The sequence below is a fragment of the Poecile atricapillus genome, chromosome W, assembly GCF_030490865.1.
Source record: "Poecile atricapillus isolate bPoeAtr1 chromosome W, bPoeAtr1.hap1, whole genome shotgun sequence".
Taxonomy (NCBI): domain Eukaryota; kingdom Metazoa; phylum Chordata; class Aves; order Passeriformes; family Paridae; genus Poecile; species Poecile atricapillus.
This window is the reverse complement of record NC_081288.1, coordinates 4,594,244-4,600,520: the sequence shown is the minus strand read 5'-3', so window position 1 is coordinate 4,600,520 and position 6,277 is coordinate 4,594,244.

Sequence of the window (6,277 nt, the reverse complement as noted above, 5' to 3'; positions counted from 1 at the left end):
AAGAGAGGCTAAGTTTGGTTCTCAGTGCGATGGAGGCAGCAGTGTTGGGCTTCTCCAAGGGCCCTCCCAACCAACCAACCCACAGGGGCTGCCAGAGACTTTGCGGTTGGATCCTGAGCCACACAAATACCCTTTTTTCCATTCTTCTGGGAAGAAAAAATCATAGCTGATGATGTGATAGTTCTAAATTTCCAAAATTAGTCACGTGAGAACATCTGATGATATTTTCAGGTGCATGTTCTCTGGCTCCTGGGTGCTTTTGAAAGAGATTTTTTGCCCCCCTGGTTCTTTGGGTGCTTCAAGTGATGAGATAAAGAGAGCAAAGCAAAAAGGGGAAGGAAGGGAGGAAGATGCCTTTTGGGAAAATTTGTTGGGGTATCCCTTCCACTCTACCCAAAGAAAGGATTGTTGGAGACATCTGAGCAGCTTCAATGCCAATGACAGAATTACTGTGTGAACTCTAGGACAAAAACAGCAGTCAAATATATATTATTATTTACATATTATAGTATAGTATAGTATAATATAGTATATTATAGTATATTATAGTATATTATAGTATATCACATTATAGTATATCATATAATTATATCTCATTACAGTACATTACATTTTCTTGTATACTATATTTTATTATATGATATTCACTATATAATACTAATAATATTGTTATCTTCTCTTATGGTATGTTACACTTCAATGTTTCAGTTAATTATTTCTGTGGCACAACTCTGCTGTTGCTCATCCTTTCTCCATCTTTTCCTGAGCTCTGAACTTACACCCAGAAATTCACAAGGAATTCCAGCAGAGCTTTCAGCCCTCTGCCAGGTAAGAGAGGTGGGAGAAGTGGTGTGTTTGGAACAGGGAGTGTACAGGAGGGGAATAGAGAGGATGGGAGCAGGGTTTTCAATGATCATAGAATCATTTAGGTTGGAACAGACCTTGAAGACCATCTGGTCCAACCATTAACCCAGCACTGCCAAGTCCACCACAGCAGCCTCCAAGTTCCACATCCAGGTGTTTTTTGAATTCTCCTAGGGATGGTGATTCCACCACTGCCCTGAGCAGCCTGCTCCAGTGCTTGACACCACTTTTGGTGAAGAAATTTTCTCTAATGTACAATCTGGATATTTTTTGATGCAACTTGAGGCCATTTCCTCTCATCCTCTCATTACTGGATACCTGGGAAAACAGATTGACCCTCGCCTGGCTGCACCCTCCTGTCAAGGAACTGTAGAGAGCAAGAACTGCACCCCTGAGCCTCCTTTTCTCCATGCTGAGCTCCTCCAGCTCCCTTATGGTGCTCCAGACCCTTCCCTAGCTCTGTTCCCTTCTCTGGGCACATTCCAGTGCTTCAATTTTCTTCTTGTAGTGAGGGCCCCAAAACTGAGCCCAGGATTCAAACTGTGGCCTCACCAGTGACAAATTCAGGGGGATGGTCACTGCCCTGTCCTGCTGACCTCATTATTTGTGGCACAATCTGGCAATATTTAAGTTAACTTATTAACATTAATTATTACATTAATTATTAATTAATTTAACAATATTAAGTTAACTACTTCAAAGTTAGCTCAGGAAAACCTTCAATGAGTGCTATCACATGGCTGACAGGGCTTCTCCAGGGCTGCAAAAGCATCAGGAAAGGGCAGCCAGTCTTTGCTGTGTTGATGGCACCTAGCTGATCTTGAATTTTATATATAAACTGGTTTTTGTACACACGTGTCCCTAGCTTAGGGTGACCAGTCCTGTCTCATCAGAAATTTGAAGCTGTTCTGGAGTCATCTGGACCTTTGGACCAGGAAGCGAATCACTGGTGCCCTGAAGAGATTAAAAATTGTCCTTTTAGAACAAAGTTAATTTTAAAAAACAAGTTTGTAACTGCTTATTTCAGTCCTCTAATAACCACTAAATGTGGCTTAATTTTTTTTGGTAAAAATATCACGCTTGGGAAGTTAGTGTGACCACCAGATGGCACAAACTGCTCAAATATACTGCCCAAAAGAACCCAAAAAGCTGAAACCTCTCAAGCTACAGACAATATACGGGAGAAACAAGCGCTGAGGATGCTCAGAGCCCTACCATCAGTTTAGGTGAACCCAGAATTTCATAAGGAGGACAGGATCTGAATAGGATGTTTTGTGCTATGTGTCCATTGGGCTGTTCCATGAGATGTCCTCTCATGGCTGGGATTCCTCTGGAAGGAAGTTCTCATGCACTGTCTGCTCTGAACCACCTGAATTAGTGCTGTGCAGAGCCTGTCCCTCAGATTAATTAAATTTTGCTAGTTTGACTTGCACCTGGGGAGAAATGTCACCATTTCGGTGTCTGATGAGATAGCCAGCATCCTCTCCCCATATTGAATTTCATATCTGGAAATTTCCAGTGATCTGGGTAAGAACAGGGTGCAGCTGCAAGGATCAGACTTGGTGTGACTGCCCTGACATTAGTCCCATCTCACACCAGCCATTCAAGGAAATTATATATATGGATGTATAGCAGTGTCCCAGACACAGTCAGATATCCCCAGCACCAAGGCCCTTTGACAGAGACTTTGGGTGTTTTTTATCAGAATAATACCAGATTTATAAGTTTTGAAATGCTCTGCTGGGCCATGGTGCACACAGCTAATGGCAGCAGGGAGATCAGCAGACACAGAAAATCAGGGACCACAGAAAATACCTTTCTGCTCTTCTCTGCCCTCATGGAACCCTACCTGGAGGGCCTCATCCAGGTTTGGAGTCTTCAACATGACAAAAATGTGTTGGAGCAAGTCCAACAGAGGAGGCCACGAAGATGCTCTGGGGGCTGGAGAACCTCTGTTACAGAGAGAGCTGGGGGTGCTTAGCCTAGAGAGGAAAAGGCTCAGGAGACACCTGATTGCAGCCTTTCAGTACTTACAGGGAGCTTATTAAAAAGAGAGAGACTGACTTTTTACCTAACATTTAGTGACAGAACAAGGGGTAGCAGTTTTAAACTAAAAGAGGAGATGTTTAGATTTGATATTAGAAAGAAATATATTTTGCAGACAATAGTGAGGCACTGGAACAGGTTACCCAGAGAAGATGTGGATGCCCCCTCCCTGGAAGTGTGCAAGTCCAGGTTGGAGCAATCTGGTATCCCTGCTTATGGCGAGGGGTTGGGGGTAGATGATCTTTACACTCCCTTCCAACCCAAACCATTCTGTGATTCTTTCAGGAGTACAGGTATCTTGTAATAGTGTCAGAATTGGGGACCAGCAGATCCCATCCAGATGTTTCAGAGGAGATTGCTTAGATTAAGACCTGAAGGAAAATAAGCAATTCCCTGAACCTCATGGTAATTAATTTTACCTCTGGACATTTGTATATGACTACACCTGTATAACCCTTTGGGACTCTTGCCAATTGATCCAATTGCTGGCTTTGAATGCCACTAAATGGTACAGTTTGTTGGTGCTTTGGGTACATTTAATTGCTGGTTTAGACACTTCTGGTTGAGCATTTAACCCTGCACGAGGTCACCAAAGTGCCCATGTTTGTGTCTCAACACAGAGAGACTACTTGATATAAAATGATGTGATCCAGATGAAATGTGTGTGAAAGCTCAGCTGTTGGATCATGTCTCTCTCTCTGTGCTGTCTCTGCTCATGCTGGCTGCAGGCACATCAGGAAATTTAATTTGCTGAGCCCCCATCCAAAGAACAGCTGCTCATCTTGCTAAGTCTGCAAAAGTCAGCATCGAACATGTCTGATGTGAACACACCTGAGTAGCTGCTTGTCTTGGACTCTGGCAGCATCCCCAGCACAGTGCCTGCCATGTTCACACCCCAAACCAGGAGAATGTATTCCAAGGAGAAGGAAGAGGGGATAATGTGAACAAACAGGACCCCAGGCTCAATGTTCACTCAGCAACTGCATCTGAACCACATTAAAACACACCTTGGTCTTACTCACGTGCTGTGTCCTTATGTGCCCTTGCTGAGGGGAGCAGAAGCAGAACTGGCTGTTCCTAATCCCTTTAGGAAGGGCAGTGCATTTCCCAGATCACTTTCTCATGCCCGTTGGAGGATCCTGTTCTGGCTTGAATACCCTCCTTTCACCAGGTGTGCTTAGGCTCAGCTTTATTGCATCACCTTTGCAGAGTCTCACTGTTCTGATACACCGTGGCCCTCAGATCCCCACCTGGGCACTGGGAGATGCAGAGTGGCCAAATGCTGCAGCTGGTGAGATTTGGATGGTATTCCAAAAGCATCCTGACTGTGCAATGGTCAAATCAAACTGGCAAACATCTCCCCTTCCTGACCAGAAACTACTGTTACCCCTAGGGTTAGCCTGCTGCTTCTGACTTGCTTTTATAGAGGTGTCTTGATTCCCTTTAGGTTTTCCAGAGCAGGAGGAAAATCATGCTCTATGTATTGGTCTAGCTGACTGTTTTCAACATTTTTAAATATGCACTGTAAGACTTTTGCATATCTGTGTCCCCAGGGTAGTGAACCATAGAGCAGGCTGAGACCATCCCAGTGTCAGTAGTAAGGGCACAGGAGGCTGCAGTCCTATTTCCCGTGCTGCTCCCATGCACTCCTCTGTCTGAGCTAGGCAAGACATGTAGGAGCTGAAACTAACTGGAAACAGATGAAAAATACTGAAAACCATTTTTTGTGTGTGTGTTCTTAAGCCAGGTCTCAGCCTGAACCATTGCAGTGTCTTCACTGATTCCCAAGTGGATGGTTGTGACCTCCTCCACCACACTTCGAAATGGTGAGGAGCTGAAGGAGAAGCTTCAACTGTCTTCTGGCAGGGATCAGATCGGTAGAGGAACCACTTGGGGTGTCTCTGGGGGCCTGAAGCATCCTGTCTCAGCCTCCCTCCAGCTTTCTGTGAGCATCTTCTCTTCCCCATCCACATCAGCCTTTCATCATTCTCTGCAGTGCTGCAGCTCCCATTGAGGGTGTGGCAACTACAGAACCCTTTGTACCTGTCAATGGTCTCAGTGGGAAAAGGACTGGGCAGGTTTTTTATTCCTTCCCTCCTGCTGGCAGTGCCAGCAGGGCCTCGTGTGTGAAGATGGTGTCACCTCAGCCTCAGTTTGAGCCATGACTTTGCTAATAAAGAGTTCCAAAGATGCTGACCGTGACCTTCCCTTCACTCCATCTCCTTCCCTTCCGAAAGGGGAGCATCTCAAAAGCACATGGGGGATTTGGTGGACACAAAGCTTCAGAAAGGTCAGAGAGATATTGAGTGACATTGTTACTGCCATGGATAGGAGATGAACCACAGCAGCTCCAGTCCTGGTGGCCCAGAGCTGGAAAAGAAAAAGAAGATACAGTGGTTTGTATCATCTCAGGTTTGTGTGTGAGGGAAGGGAAGGGAAGGGAAGGGAAGGGAAGGGAAGGGAAGGGAAGGGAAGGGAAGGGAAGGGAAGGGAAGGGAAGGGAAGGGAAGGGAAGGGAAGGGAAGGGAAGGGAAGGGAAGGGAAGGGAAGGGAAGGGAAGGGAAGGGAAGGGAAGGGAAGGGAAGGGAAGGGAAGGGAAGGGAAGGGAAGGGAAGGGAAGGGAAGGGAAGGGAAGGGAAGGGAAGGGAAGGGAAGACCCCAAACCAAAAAACCAAAACAAAGCAGAAAGAGGAAGTTTGGGTCTGCTAGGTTTGAGAAGCTACTGCTGTCATAGAAAAACAAAGTAGCAAATACGCCTGATCTGCGGTGAGGTGAGCATTGCAGGTACAAGTTCCAGAATGCCTGGAGGTGAGAGCTGCCGGGTCGGTGCCAGCTGGCAGTGCCATGCCCCAGGAATGTCCCTGGCATCTACCAGGCAGAATCCAGACTGTCCCACAAGTTCACCTAGGGCTGATCTGGCAGGAGAGGGCTCTGCCTTTGGGAAATGGAGGGAAGAGCAGGAGGTCACCCCAGCTTTATTCAGCTGAGAAACACAGTCTGCAAGAGGGAGGTGGAATTACGTGTTTTGGCCACCTTCGAGGTCGGGTGGCTGCCAAGCTGAGGGTGCAGAGGGACCCCTACCCTGGGGACAGCTTTCCTAAACCAGCCAGGGCTCTTCAGATGAGGAGTAAGAGAAGCTTTCCCTCCACAGAGGGTGGAACCAGAGGGTTTGACCATCCTTTAGGAAAGCCCCAGCCTTGAAGCATTTTGTAGGCTTCTGCTCCCTAAGGGCGTGGGTAGAGCACCCGGCCAGGTGCAGGAACTGTCCCCTCAGCATTCCCCTCGCCGAGAGGGGCTGTAGGTGCCGAAATGACAAGTGGCAGCACCTCGGGGACCCCCAGCACCGCCCCTGTCCCGCAGGAGACGA